A 16,306-nucleotide genomic window follows, 5' to 3' on the forward strand; every position below is an offset into this window, starting at 1 on the left:
CCATTCAACATACAGCCAGGTGTCATATCTAACACAAAAATAAATATGTTAATTGAGTCAACAATATCATGTTCACAATCTCACTCAAAGTAGCAGCAACTATTTATCTGACCTGTGGTGAAATGGGATCAACCTGCATTAGACCTTGTGTCAAAGGTTTAGGCAGGTTAACCTTTAAGTCTGTGAGTTGTTAATGGAGTGTGTGAATATGTCACAAATGCAAAGCTACAACCAAAGCCTACTTTTACTGTGAAAATGATGCTTTATTATTTACCTGTGGTTAATCATGACCATATTTACATCAGGAGAACATATTTCTATGTAGTGTTTCTTTCTTGTATCTCTTCTCAATGACAACATATTTTTTTACCACTCAGAGCACACATATTCATTAGTCTATAAACATCAGAAAATTCGTTTGAAATATGAATGTGTATAATATTTTACTGCCTAAATCTACGTATGTCCTCATATACCCCATAGACACACAAACACATAATTCATAGTGCTAAAACTGCTCCCCAACTCTGGAGTCATGAACCCTCACATTAACATCAACATGTGAGAATGATATTGTACCTAAAATGCTCAGTGTGCACAATAGCGCTGCAGCAAGGAAGCACAGGCACCGATTTGATCACTGCTCTTCTTGTCTAGATTCATAAGAGGTATCTGTAGTATCTTGTGTATGTCGTGCAGGCATTCCATTGCGGTTTTGACTTAAGCATCAGAATTGACAAATGTTTCTATCAAATTAGGCCAATGACACCCCCAGAAGGCTCAACAGTCAATGAATACATAACCAAAGTACAGTGAGTCAGGGACAGAGACTTTTCTGGCTTGAAACAACCTACTTGTTATGCAGATACAGTCACAGAAAAGTAGTTCTAATATTGATCTGTTGAGATTTATGTCTAAATAACAAAACAAAGAACAAAACTTGAATCTGCACATAATCACTGCATCACCATGTACCAGTTCATGGCACTGTGAGTTTATGTACACTGAGGAACTATTCAAACATTTTCAACAGCTGCACCCACAATTTAACACACACACAGCAGCAGCGTCACACACACACAGCAGCTTCTCCTGTATATGCCACACACAGTGCTTATATACAGTAATGTGGCTTATGGCAAAGAGGCACAAGGTGAAACATTTTGTGCAAGCTGATTTTGAAAAGAGCTCACATCATAGTTGTCCTCATCTTTAGCCACAGAACAAAGTTGAATGTTTTTGTAGTGTCCTATTATGAAGTGCACAATGTGTCTTTGTAGTGCAGATTTAGACCATGTGGCCAACCCATGTGACAAAGTCAGAGTTATTTATAGTTATTTCTCAAAAGGTATCCCATGCCTGTCAAAGGACATAGAGGAGAGATAGAAAGGATAGAAATGGTGAGTGTGTGGTTCATACTGTGAGAAAAGGCAAGTATGGAAGAACAGAGCAGGTTTCATCACACTGCCAAGTCAGTTCATCATTTAGGTGAACGATTGATGGCAATTCTAATCACTGCATTGTTAGCTGAAGGAATAAAATAAAATTCCCTTTTTTATTGCCATCCTTGATTCCGCTGAATTCGATCATTTATGGCATCATTTGGTGTAATCGTCAATCATTGAGGAGAACAATGTCTTACTTTTTTATTGCTAGTTCCAGTAGTGATATGTGCTGGAATAAAATGCTGGCTTGTAAGTCTTTGAGCGGAACAATAACATGGAGGCTGTTGGAGCGATGCTTCTGTTACTGTAATGTCCATGTGTTTGTATGATTTAAAAATCCTAAAACCGGCCATATTACTGGCCATATTATACTTTTGGTTATTTCCCCTCATTTTGTAGTATAATAAAGTTTGGAGTGTGTTTTTAAACATTCTCTAAATACCAAAACTTCCCATAGGTCCTGGTAACTGCCCTCAAAGTTTTGAATTTGATTACTACTGCACTTCTGTATCGCATAAACGTCAACATGTAACACATTTATAGTAATATTGTACCTAAAATGCTCAGTGTGCACAGTAGCGCTGCAGCAAGGAAGCATAGGTGCCATCTTGATCACTGCTCTTATTGTCCAGATTCATAAGAGGTATCTGTAGTATCTTCTGTATGTCATGCAGGCATTCCATTGCGGTTTTGACTTAAGCATTAGAATTGACAAATGTTTCTATCAAATTAGGCCAATGACACCCCCAGAAGGCTCAACGGTCAATGAGTACATAACCAAAATACAGTGAGTCAGGGGCAGAGACTTTTCTGGCTTGAAACAACCTACTCAGCATAACAAAAAGTGACCCAGGCTTGTTAAAGCCATCAAGGACCCTGCAGACGAATGGCCCTTGCAGCATTTATGTAGCCGAAACATCCATCCATCTTAAACACCCTTCCAATTCAGGGTCAGGAGCCTATCCCAGCGTCCACTGCGTCAATACACCTAAGACAGTTTGGCTGTCTATCACAGGGCTAATACATACACACATTCACAGTCACATTCACACCTATGGATGATTTAGAGCCTCAGCTGCCAGAAAAAGCAGATTCTACAGTGCAAGAAGGCCACAACCCCCTACAGCCAAGAGGTAATCATGTAAAACAACTATTCCAGGAGCTAAAGATGATAATGAGCAGCCATTTGTACAATCTTTACTGCACATTCCTCTTCTTTTAGGAGTTTTACCACATTTATTACAGATTCCAATTTCGTCCCAAGTAGATGCCGTTCATTCAAATATGTACGTAATCTGTTATACTGATTTTTTTCCAATACCCTGGACTCCTGAATGCGGATTTGACTATGTTTGACACTTCATTTAAATAGATTCTTCAGTTATTTGGCAGAAATTCCTCAGTATTGATCCATATTGAGACACCACACTGGCAGATAAAGTCGTGCTTACAAAGATACGCAGGCATTTGCCAAACTCATCACATACACAACGTTACACAAATGTTTATCAGAGTATGGTTACTATGAAACATGTTGCCGCCTTTAATATATTCTTTATAGATTTGGAATGCATCTTGCGCCCCTCTTACATACAGAATGTTACACAACACAAACATGCTTTTATAGAGAGGGAGCGCAGGGCAGCCATGATTGGGTACCCCTGGAGCCGTTCGGGGGTTCGGTGCCTTGCTCAAGGGCACCTCAGCAGTGCCCTGTAGGCAAACTGGCAACTGTCCAGCTGCCAGTCCACTTTCTTGTTCCATATGGGGACTCAAAGCAGCGAACATCTGGTTCCCGAGCTGAGTCACCTATGGACTGAGTTACTGCCGCTCCAAAACAGCTGCGTTGGCCGGGAATTGAACCCGGGTCAACTGCTTGGAAGGCAGCTATGCTAACCACTATACCACCAACGCTCTGTCATCGGAGCATTGTACTCTCAAAATTGTGGTCATGAGGCAGCAGCTAAACTGATTGAGCAGCAGAAGCTTGTTGTTGCTACAGAAGTTTGTTGTTGATTCCGATGTTTCCGATATCCATTGATATTGATCATATTTCATGCGTAGTCTGGGCCATGGGATGAAAACACCAAGCTGCAATATCAGAATCCTGTTTTCAGCAGTATAAATATCACTACTTCCTGCAAATGATTTTTCAATAGTAGTGCTTTAGGCAGCTTCTAAGCTAGAACACTACTATAGGTCTCTTCAATGTCTTTAAGCTTTATTTACTTTTATTTGGACTGTGAAAGTATTTCATTTTATTTTTTGTCATGGATGCAGATTGAGCAACAAGATTATTTTTGCAGGTATCAAGTCTGATTTTATTCACATCAAAAGGATGACATCAAATTGGAACGCCACAATATTATATGAGTGGAAAGAATGTTGAGTGTGTTGTGTTAAATAACAACATGTAGTTTAAATAATTCAAATCAAACATGATCTCTCATACCAAACAGATCAAGTCATTTCCTAGGACGGAACCAAAGCCACATGAAAACAGAATAACAAAAACAGTGTATCTCGCTTTATCTATGTTGCTCTGAATCGTCTGACAAATGGTTCAAAGGCTAAAGGATTGAGTCATTATGTTCCGACTGTACAGAGAACGCTTATTAGAGAGGAGAGACACAGTTCAACCGCAACTTTTGTTCAGGAACTGGCTCTGTTTGGCACATTTGCCCTGTGATTGACCTCTTAATTAGCTCAAGTTAACATCTTAAAGTCCTGACCCATCAGGGGATTTACTACCTGCCTGTGTTTATGTTGAAAATCAGGTGTGACATAGTTCACAGACCAGTCTGAGGAGACCAGTATGAATGTGCACAGGTTTATAGCCTCTGCACTCCACGTAGCAGTTCATCTATTTAAGGAGTGCAACATGAGTCCTTGCAATAAAATCTTCACTGTATGCCCTCTCTCCATGGACCGCACTAATCAGACAGCATCCTGTGGTTTATTATGATACTTTATTGTAGATGTGTTGATTATATTGCTAAGTACAGTTTTATGTAGCGTTTCCCTGCTAGCAGCACGTTTAGCTGCTTTGTGTCCCACTGTCATGTTATGCCATTGTGTTTGAGTGAGGAATGCTAATGAGTCAGTGATCAACCCGCACCACGATCTGTCCCTAATCTCAGCAACATGCTTCTTAGATAAATGGCCTAAACAGATATTTAGCAGATATCATAGAAGCATTGTTCAAAACAATAACACTGTAAGTAATCAATTTACAAATATGATCATCCAGGTAAAATGTGAGCCTTTTGTCAAAACATTCAAAAAGACATCGAGATTGTTTGTTTCAGAGGAAAAATTATGAAAGAAATTTGGATGTCCATCGTATTTTGAGAAGTAGAATCAAGATGTATTCTGTGTTTGTGCATACGCACAGTACGTGCAACATACATGGACCTACTGTATGTATTAATGGTCCGATTGTTTGCCATTACTTATATACAATCTGGGGCAAAAGCAGATTACAGATTTGTTCTGGCAAAGGTAAGCATTTCAAAGATTTGTCAAGTGGAGCTTTTTTGATTGTCATTTTTCAGAGTGCTGCCCAAAGCTCCAGAGCACTGCATCTTTTTTTTATGAACAAGCCTGGGATCTGATTAAATGTAGCAGCTGCTCAACCATAAACAAGTTTACGCTGTGTGTCTGTGAAGAAGAGCTGATGACTACAGGATGAGAGGCTTGCTGCTCCGGTGCCTGAGCCAGTTTGATAGTGTTGCATTCTTCAGCAACTAAGACTACAGCTGTGGAAAAAATGCTCTTCCTACCTACATACCTACCGGTGACCACAACCACAACCCTGTATGATAACGGAGAGAGGATGTATGCACCTCCAAGATCACAAACACTAAAACATGTTTGCAATCAGTAGCACACTCACTATCCATCTAGGTCCCCACAAATACAGTATTAAAAGACAATGTTTGTGTTTTAGTGTGTCTGTTACAGCTTGAGGTATTTAAGAGAACGCAGGACAAAACTGATCCAACCAACGAATAACCAACATGCTAAAGAGAAATGAGATCTGAATGTGTCACTTTCAGATCAGAAAGTGTCACTTTCAGATCAGAAAGTGACACACTGAAAGATCGGCAAATTACACAAGTTTAACATGTGTAGTAGCTACAAACTCGTTAGCAATCATCTTACAGTGTTACGCTACCACATAAAATGACAGCTAGTGTTAATAGTAATACTAAGTGCCTACATTTCACTGCTACATGTAAATCATAGATAACTTTTTTGTGTCTAGTGCTTTAAGATTTAAGGGATTAATCCACTAAAATTACCCAGTGCAGGGAAGTCAGCTATGTCCGTACTTCACTCCTTTCACAAATATCGAAGCATGATGTTAAAAGGCAAGAAAATTACATGAAAACACTAAAATAATCATTTTGGAATAAGGCAACAACCACATATCCGTTTTGTTCTGTCAGCCACGTTGTAACAGTGTTCTTATGTTTTGAATCACTTTGCAGCACATTATGGGCTTGATTCTCAAAAATTCAGTCTGGTTCAATTTAAAGGCAGCGTCAATGCACAGAACTCTACACAGTATTGTGCTCAACCCCTTCAGTATTTGTTCAGTTATATTGCATCTTTTCCTATCCTATTATAGATTTAAATTCCTCATCCAAACAAGATTTCAAATGAAAGTGTGCTTCATACAGTTAAATGTATGCTCCTCATAAGAACAGTTCTTCCACAAGCTGTGCACAGTCTGACTGCTGATTGGTAATATCCAGTTATATAAGAGTCACGTGTGCAGTCAACATCAATTACAATCACATGAGCTCATCTTTCACCACTGTGGTCAGCGGAGACCAGCGTGGATGTGGAATCAGGAGTCTCCTCCTGTATCAATGCACGTTTAGTACATTTGTGGCCTCTCCAGTGTTAAAGCGGGTGGGCTTTTGTCCCTCTCCAACATTGTTTGCACATGTTGGAAAATGGCTGCCATGACCGAACCTCCGCAGACCTCATCTCCCACTTGTTCTCTCTGCTCTCCTGCTCTGAAGTGACTAGATGCTTTTATATGGAGTGACTAATGTTGGCTCTGAAGGGCCTAGGGTGCATCTCGCCTGTGTGTGTGATTGTGCGTGTGTGTGCAATGCGAATGCCGCAACACTGCCAATCAGTTTGCCGAGGCTTGACTCGCTTTACATGAAGATGAGTCAGTTCCATGATCTGCAAAGACCAAGAGCCCCCCACACACACTTCAGCCCGCGCGGTACAAATGCTTTGATTTGTAATTGTGCACAACAGTTACTGTGTACCATAACACTGTAGTGCCAACTCATGCGCATGCGAGGATGCTTTTGCTTCTCTGATGAGAGCACAGTGAGAGGAGGAGGTTGGTAACATTCACTGACAAACTTTATCCTCAGAAGACTGCAGCTCATCACGTCTGTATGATCTTAGCAACACATTTTGACTCCACACAATGGAGAGCTCACAAGCATTGTCTGAGTTCAGGGTTTTACACAATATATCAGCTGTGTGAGCCGTAGGCAGGATTGAAAATACACATCTTTCAATTCAGTTACAAGTGATTCAGACCTGATTCAGACCTGATTCAGTTGGCTGTCAAACTCTAAAACTGATGCGTCTCAGATACATAAGCTGGCAATATTTTCATCTATGTACCATTGATCTATCACAGGTCTAAATCAGTAACCAAAACATTACTAACATAAAAAGCAGAAGTGTTACAACAAAACAAAAGACAAACGATACAATTCTAACAGTTATAATTAAAACGAATATATAGTAACCTGAGTACAGTAGTTAAGTTGTGGGTAGAAAAATATGATTACGTTTGCTGTTGTCAGGGAAATACTGTATGTTTATTCAACATGACTTAATTTTCTTTATACTGTGGTTTTCTGTGATTTAAATTCAAATTAAGCTGCAAGGAAAACCACAATCCCACAAGTAAATGCTCATTCTACCATGTCTGTTGAATGTGGACTGGAGACCTGTGTGATGAACCAAACGACTCAAATGTTGAACTCAGTGGAACATCTCTGTTTCCCTCTTTGAACACACACTCACACACGCATACACACACACACACACATGCACGCGGACACACACATGCACGCACAGACGCGCACACACACCCTGCTACTTGCTCCCACAGTGTTTACCTTTTGATTTAATTTGCTGCAGTGGGTCTGGTTTAATTTATTCATGCTCCTCTTATTCTTAGAATTTGTTATTATGCCTTTCGCTCCCAGGTGGAATTTGCGGTCTCGCTTTATTGGTCGTCTTGAAGTCTTCTTTCAAAGTTGTACATTTTTACATGTGCACATTAATGGCATGTAATGTAAAGTGTGTTGGCTCATGTGAGTCTGGATTTTACTTGTGTTGTGTCACATGCTGTGTTTCCATTCCAGTTTAGTGGCAGACAGAGGTATTTTTTTATCTGAGTTGAGTTAAATTGCAAGCTGGCAGTATTGTGTTGTAGGTTGGTGAGAAAAAAAATATTGTTCTCATTTGGACAATTCCAATATTCATTTATTTACTTGAAAATCTAACTTAATGTGTTTAATCAATGATTTTATTTGATTTAATGAACAAAACAATCGCAGTGTCCTCCTCGGTCCAGCCATGCGTCTGTAAACATCTGTCACACCCAACCTGGAAACGAAACCCTCGCCTGAACTACAGAACCATTAATACAGCCTTGTGACAAAATGCAGCTCCAGTGAGAATACATTTTGTAATACTACCGTTGATTTTACTTCAATTCGTAACCATAAATCTATATTGCAGGTCAGTGGAAAGCCCATTACAGACACATTATCATAACTTTATGATAAAGTTATGATAGAATCAGGCTGCATGTAATGTTACTTTGGGATGCTGAAATTACTGCTCACCATTTTCAGTTGCTTACATCATAACTAAGTGACCTGTTTGTTTATTCAGTTGCTCTAATGGATGTGATAACAGTAAATGTGGCAGGAGACCAATATCAACCTGATAAGGCCCCTCTTTTTATAAGTTGTGTTTCTCTGTGTTGGGTGGTTAGCTGACGTTATGTATAATGTCTCATGTTATAAATTGAGCTGTGGAAATATGTGGGCTAATGGCCGGCTGTGACTTGTTTTGGCTTGGCTCAGACCACAGAGGTTTGGTGAGGGCTGTGTGTGAAAAATGTCCTCACTGTTAGTAACAGCCTCTATGTTCAAGACACGTTACAGTTGAATTTTCCTTGGGCCAGGTCCACACAGCTATTTCAGAAGGTTTTCACTGACGTCTGTTGGATTATGCAGAGAAACCACAACGTCCTCTTTTAGGATTTTTGTTTTACTTCTCAGGCCACTAACAGTAAATCCTTTTTCCTCCAGTCAACTCTTGCTTTTATGCAGTCGTAGTTTTTGCCTTTTCGTTAGACAAACTTTGCAGTTGCCAGATTTAAATTGCTACCACAGCATTGATGGAAAATTCCATTTAATTTTTACTCTTAACAAATGGTTGATTTGTTGATTTTTCCTCCAGCCACAGTATCTCTTTGTGTGGGCCAAAGATCTTCTACATAGTGTTCACAGTATAATGTAAAAGGAATAGGAAAAGATCTCTAAGTAAAGCAAATGTGATAGATGTGGAGGTATACATGTTACCATTAGTAAGAAGAAAAGAGAACAAATTATGTGTTTGTATGAGAGTTAAATGCTATTCCCTCCTCAGCTGAACACTAAAAGCAGGACACAATTCCCGTATTCACCGTATTTCCCGTATCAATCATTTTAGGACTTTCCAATGACAAACACAAAGCCATGTCCTTTCTTAATCTGATTTCCAGCCAATCACATTGTTTAGTTTGATGTGTTCAGATGGTGCCTTTGTGCCGCACACTCAGGCAGACAGTGGTTTGACCTTTTCCGACAACCACTGTGAGTAAACTTTATTCTATTAAGTCTGTTTGGAATTGCAAGCGCACACTATTACAAATACGAAGATTCCTAAACAGTTCAGTTGCATTACTGACGAACGAGAGAAGAATGGAGACACCGCACTGCCCTCGGTCACCCTTTTCCAGACCAACAGACACCACGGGGCAGATTTAGAGTTTAGAGTTTGGAGTGCATGGAATAAATTGGTCAATGAGTGAGTGAATGAGTGTGTGACAAGTCATGCAGCAGAAAATATGCGTCGGTCAGAGAGTCCATGAGTGAATGAGATGAAGAATAGAAACAGTGAACGAATGAAATGGCAAAGGAACTGTAATAATGAATGACTGGACAATAAGAAATAAATGAATGAATGTGTTTATGAATGGAGTAAATGAATGAATGTTGAACAAATTGATATCTGAATGTTTCAGCAAAAACACCACCACTCACTAAACCAAACTGTCATGTTTGCAGTGATTATTGTCCTCTGGTACAGTATGTCAGTATGTCAGGAGAGCCTTAGTAATGGTTATCTCGGTGTTTGCCGCTGTGGGTTTTCGGTGAGCTAATTGGAACTTTGCGGCCTCTCGTGTGTGCCAGCTGAAAACTGCATGTTTGTGTTTATAAATAGATACAGCATATCCTGCTGCACCAGGGATGGGATTCTCTGCTTCTGAAGACCCCACCTTGGTTCTGCTGCATCTCAGCACAGTGACCATAAAGGCTACAACACATGGAATGATCCAACAGTGCATCTCATTAAAGAGGAAAACAAAACAGCAACAGTGTGACAGAATCTGATGATTCATTTGGCCTTGATTAATTTCTACTATATATACACAGAACAACATGTGCATCTGTCCAGTTTATATACAAAGTCAATCATGTACACATTCATTCCTAATTTTGATGTTTCCATATCATTTATCAGTGGTAAGTGGTCTGATACATCATCTTGTACACTTATTATCAATAAGTGGGGTGGAGGTTTCCACTGATCCAACTATATCTACATGTATAGCTCACAATGTTTTTATATGATCCATAACTAACATACACAGCTTATCTGTTTTCCCAAATTAATTCTTCACATCATACCTCTGACTGCCACATTAGGTGTGGCTGTGTTCCATCTGCATTTCTTAATCAGCTAGCTCTTGCATTGATTGGCAATGCCAATAGAATCCTTTCAAAACACACATAATGTTTGAATGTGTACTGCAAAAAATGACGTGGTTGCATTTTTAGTGGTAAGAGAGAAGTTGTGAGAGGGGCTGGAGAACAATAACAACCAGTTCAGATTTTACACAGTTCAGTTTCAGAGAGTTGGTTGGATGAAGAGGTGAGGACTAAGTACTGAGCCCTGGAGGACTCCTTGGGACTTGCAGTTATTGATATAAATGCTGTATAAATAAAACTTTGAGGAACAAAAACAATGCAGGTGACCTTAAGCCAAACTCTGATAGCAGTGTAACCAATGTATATCAGAACGACTGGGTTCTGTTGGACAGTTAGACCCATTGTAAAAAGCCCAGCAATGCAAAAAATATTGCTCCGGGGGTTGTGAATATTTTTTGTAAGTTTAATCAATTATTAAATAACTAATTCTTTCACACAATGCTACTATTAGTCTGTTTATGCGTATGTCTTCCAGCAGGATATTTGTCACAACTTCACAGATTTCCATTTGGTGCAAAGACTGTCTTCAGGCTAATGGACAACTGATTACATATTTGTGGCTATCTGGATCTTTAATTTGCACTTTTAGATGAATATCAAATCTGCTGGGTTGAGTAAACTATTTAACTTCAGATGGGAAAGAATGATGTCTTTGGGCAAGAATCTGTGGAGTGTTGGTGAAGATATGTGCTCTCATAGTTTTGTTTCTTTGTCATCAAACTCCTCTCTTTGCACACCAAGCTCCCTTTGTGTGTCAGACTTGATCAATTGGCTTCACGTAATGTTGTTCCAAGGTTGCATTCCCATGCATTATGTCGAAAACACTTTTCCCAAGGATGGGGTGGAGGGCACCATAAGTCATAAGAAAGAAAGCTATGTTTGGTGTAAATGTATCATTGTCATAGCAACTAGAAGTGGAATCTCTGATAGGGGCTATTTGTCTGTGGAAAACGCTATTCTCCAGAGCCTGTGTGCGTTGGTTAGTGTGTGTGTGTGTGTGTGTGTGTGTTTGTGTGTTTGCGTGTTTGCGTGTGCATGTGTGTGGCCATGTGCTTGAGTTTGCTAAGTGTGACTATTAAAAACGGCTATGCGAACGTTTGTGCTTACTGTAATTTTGTACTTTTTTCCACATCTCACCCTCTGTTTGGAAAATATGTGTTCTACTGAGCAGAATCCTTTCCAAAGGGAGAGCTGACAAACAGGATGGCTTAAAATCATATTACATGAGTGAATCTGTTGTATGATTCAGTCGGCTGCATACCATGAGAGAAGTTAAACTCATGCCAAACGTCAACAGGAACCTTACAGTATCTGGAGCAGCACAGGGTCTCTTTGGGCCTGTGACATGCTGTGTTTTTGAGCGTCTTGCTCTCTAACAGCTGGGGAGCAGGGTTTATTCCACAGTGCAGAGCTGAATTATGCATTATGCTGTGAATGTTACACCATATCTATTTAAATGCAGTGCTTGCCCTGTCTTCTCAATCTCCTCTGTTTGTGTAGCCACTCAGTGACAGATGCCACATCTGAGAGTGGCATTGCTTTGGCTGACAAATGTCAAATTTAACTACGTGTAGATTTTCCGCTGTGCTTCCATATGATGATGCATAGTGTGTGTTGAACATTGCCAAAGCTGCCAAACCTGAGGTACATGCCTGTAGAGATTCATCGACTGAGACAAAGCCATAGGTGAACTGAGCGGCACAGAAAGCTTAGTTTATCAGAACATGTGTGTGTCCACCTGTGATGTAGTTCAGTTGCCTTGCAAACACACCTGAGTAGACACAGCCACCAATTTTGAGGTGAGCGAGCCAGCGCTTGGCCAGCATTCCTGTTTATCGGCCCATGAGCCTTGCTGCTCAGGCCTGACGCATCATAGCGAAGCAGGAGAGGGCCTTGAAGACGTTACTCAATGTGAAGAGTGTTGTTGCAGAGGGAGCCAGTGCAAGTGGATCAGTGTGTTTTTTTCACTTACATATTTGTATTTTTGTCACCTTTAACCCTGTTGGGCTCTTTTAAGACTCAAGCTTTGTATAGTAATGCAATGTTTCACAAACCACATTCTGTTGATTTTGTAGACTCATTTAAGGTGCAATGTTAATGTTGCACAGTTAGTTTGTATAAATGTGTTAAATATAAATGTAATGCTTAGGCTGGAATTCTTAGCATCTGTGCAATATGGATATGTTGAAATATCCTTGGGCTTTAAAGGATTTATGTTAAATAAAATATAAAACCCAAACACAGAGGTTTAGATAGTAACTAGAAACTCACATTATTCACTCAATTTATTCCATGCTCATGAAAGGCAAACCAGCTGAGGTCTCTGCATCATGCAGCACCAAACTCAATGAGATGTAGTGATGCATTTTCAGCAGAAATTCTCCAGTGGAAGTCACATTTGAGTCAGTAACGAGGTTCAATTGTTGTCCGGTTTGCTGGCCCGTCATCAATCCAGTAATCATTTGTACCTTTCTACCAGTGGAATTGTCTTCAAGTGTCTAATCAAGCAATATTCAAGCATGTAGAGAAAAAGAGCTTTTTACTTGTTCCCATCAGCCTATTTTCCTCATTCACTTTTTCTCTCATTAATAAAATCCATATGTTTGAATCAGCTGCAATGATCAGATGCCAAACAATTCCTCCCTTTCTGCACACTCAAAGATAAATATCATATCATTTCTATATTGAGAGTGTATATCAAGCATGTACTATCTTTTGCATGCAGTAGCTCAATGTATGCACAGTGGCGTTGGCAGCGATAGTGTCATGGGGGCAGACATGGATTGTACAAACAGATGCGGATCATTGGAGGCAGAAGAGAGAAGATGAGCTGTTTCTACAAAAATTTAATGAGAGAGCCAGTGTGTCAAAAGTGCAAAAATGTGGTCTGTGCTTCAAAAGTAAAAAAAAAGAAGTTTTTCCAACCATGGAGGGATTAATGTGAAGGAGACACAACAGTAGTTTGACATTGAAAGAGTGTGATGGAAAAATAAGAGGGTAGTGCTCAAGCTGGTGGAAGAAAAACAACACCTGTCCTCAACTCCTTACAGGTTCAATTCCCGGCGGACACAGAGGAAAAGTCGACTATGTAAAGTCATAAAATGTCCTAAATAAGCTTCTCTTAGGTAGCTACAGGGAAACTGAGCAGGTAGAAATCCACTTTATGCTGCTAATAGTTTGTCATGGTGGTGTATTCACATGGTTCAAGGGCTGTCACAATTAATCAATAATAATCAGCTACTGGGTAACAATAGTATTGTTGCTATGCTAAGCTAAGCTAACATCTGTGGTCTTCTTTTGAGAAATATTTCACACTCTTTATTCCAGTGTTTATTATACTGACAATCCCAAACTATACATGGTGAAACATGATATGATATGCTATTGATTCTGGAATGCATGATACAGTATATGAAGTTGGTTGGTTGAAAGTGGTTTGGCAGCATTTGTTATGTGTACAAAGCTGAGCTGAACAGATGCTTATTTATTTTGTTTGCCTCTACTACTTTTGCTATAGTAATGGTGGCTTTTCATGTCAAATTTTCCTTTTTATTACAAAAATAGCAGGATAGATGATGCATTTGAATTCCACATATTGATCAGAATGCTGGTGCTTAGGGCTTAGCGTCCTCTGGGGTTGTAATGATGCTGGTGGTTTTTGCCAAATCATCAGTGACAAATGGAAGAAGAGCAACAATCAGAAGCAGCTGATTGAAGTAATAAAGAGTGCATTGATTCGTGGTTGGTTCCCAAGTGGATATGAGAGAATTTGTGAGAGTGCTTAAACCTGACTTATTGGGTGATGCAAACCGCAGGGACCCTGCATGAGATTTACACAGGATAATAAGCAGCAAGTGGAGATGAAAGAAGGAACTAATGAGCGACCTGAACCACTAAGGAGGAGAAGGTGTGTGAGCTTGCAAAGAAATGTTTTCACCTTCTAAACATGATGATTACCGTGATTCTTTGGAGGTTAGGATGAAATGACAAAGAAAAGCTAAAGAAAAGGATGCAGCTGGGCAGATATAAATGCAATCTGCACTGTTGGGACACATTTACCAGATAAGATATGAGAATATCCCTGATAAAGTTATTTTGAGTCAGGAGTTGTGGCTTGTAGTAAATACGATGCAGTTTGTTTTTTTGTAAAATAAAGATGAAGCTCACTCAAGCAGCAAGCCCCACAGGCTGAGGTCTGATCTCAAATCAGTCAGACTCTAGATCACATGAGTGCTTTACAATGCAATGTCTTAGTCCTAACATCAGATGTCCTCAATCAGATAACAAACCCTGATAAGCATCCCAAAGCTTATGACTCCCCTCCTCTGCTAATATTTTCCGCTTAACGGTGCAACAGGGACAAATGGGAAAACAAGGAATCGTGATTATGTTCCACTTTGTATTGATTCTGTACGTCAGAGCAGTTTTGAAGCAGCTGTAGGTGAACATCTATCTAATGCTATGTTATGTTTGAGGCGGGCAACCAAAACTCCTAAACACAATTCAGTCAGTCAGTCAGTCATGCAAAATCACTTGTGGTATTTAATGTAGTTTGTAAATGATTTCATATAATGCTAGCAGATGCCATTATGGAGGGAAGCAACATGGCACTTTTTTATGCTTGGCAGCACAACTGGCAGGCGTCTACATCTGCTGTTGGTGAGAGATTGTAGGCGTTTCATTGAGCCATTGTTGAACTGCACATATGAGAAACGCCTGCGGGGGCACAACTGGCAACTGGCTGAGAGGAGGAGGGTTTGGAGGTGGTACAAACAATGACACTTTTTTTTTTCCTCCTTTCTTTTATTCACACAAATTGCACCTAACGTATTAGAAACATTGTTAACAATACTAGTACACCTGGGGAAAAAAAGAATCCCAGGCTGTCAGGAATAGGACGAGCAGTTCTGGGTTACAACTGTGTTTGAAAGACGCAATCGCAGCAAGACAACATTTATTTGTGATTTATTTCAAAGTCACAGCCCACAGCCACTTAGTCACTAACACAGCGGCTTTAAATATACCACGGACAAAACCATTTAGATCTTAACAGGGGTGTGACAAAGAGCCAAGCAATTAAAGCTGTCGAGCAACTTCACAGCATGAAAGTCTTTAGTTAGGCTTTAACTATCCAGCTCCACAGCATCTATTTAAGGGTTGAGTTTCATTTACTACTATTAGGTCTGATAGTTTAAAGGGAATAAAAGGACCCATCCCCTCCCTTACTTAATCTCCACATGGTGAAGCCCAGATTCCCAAAAACACCTTGTAGTGATCGGAGAATTCAAGGGAGCAAGAAAATAAAAAAATGATTCAATAAATGTGGGTGTTAACCATTGGAATCAGCTCCAGAACTTAGCAGATAATTACATTATACACGTTATACAATCATATACAGTATCAAGCAGTTGGTATCAGATGTTAACACAACTTGATTGACCTGATCAGGCGTAGAGTAGAAACTTGCAGTGCTGGACGCGGCTCGTCATTTTCCTTTGTAAATATTATCGCTATTATCTTATAATTTGAGCAAGATGAGGAAGGAGATGTGTATGGCATACTATGCAACCGCCCCATGTCAAACTGATTTTTAGACAAACACTTTGCTATGCAGTGAGTAGTTTATTTTTTTGGGGTTGTAGCTTGATAAAGGAAGGCGGAAATGAATTCAAACAGGAGCAAACTACCTGTAGGTCTGTGAAGAGTTTGTGTCCCTTGTTGTGCTTCTATTTATCCACAACAACACAAAGTACAAGACAGACAGAT

At 39.8% G+C, this 16,306-nt stretch overlaps 1 protein-coding gene and 1 non-coding gene across 2 annotated transcripts in view; one reads left to right on the forward strand and one right to left on the reverse strand.

Annotated features, from left to right (window-relative positions):
• Positions 1–16,306, forward strand: part of kcna4 (potassium voltage-gated channel, shaker-related subfamily, member 4) — a 30,890-nt gene that overhangs the window by 3,513 nt on the left and 11,071 nt on the right. The gene's annotated exons all lie outside the window — the stretch shown is intronic.
• trnag-ucc (transfer RNA glycine (anticodon UCC)) lies at positions 3,288–3,359 on the reverse strand. Its single transcript has one exon. It is a non-coding gene; the product is annotated as a tRNA-Gly (tRNA).

Source organism: Genypterus blacodes, unplaced genomic scaffold (assembly GCF_046128005.1).
Source record: "Genypterus blacodes isolate CSIRO-AG114 ecotype Tasmania unplaced genomic scaffold, CSIRO-AGI_Gbla_v1 ptg000067l_1, whole genome shotgun sequence".
Taxonomy (NCBI): domain Eukaryota; kingdom Metazoa; phylum Chordata; class Actinopteri; order Ophidiiformes; family Ophidiidae; genus Genypterus; species Genypterus blacodes.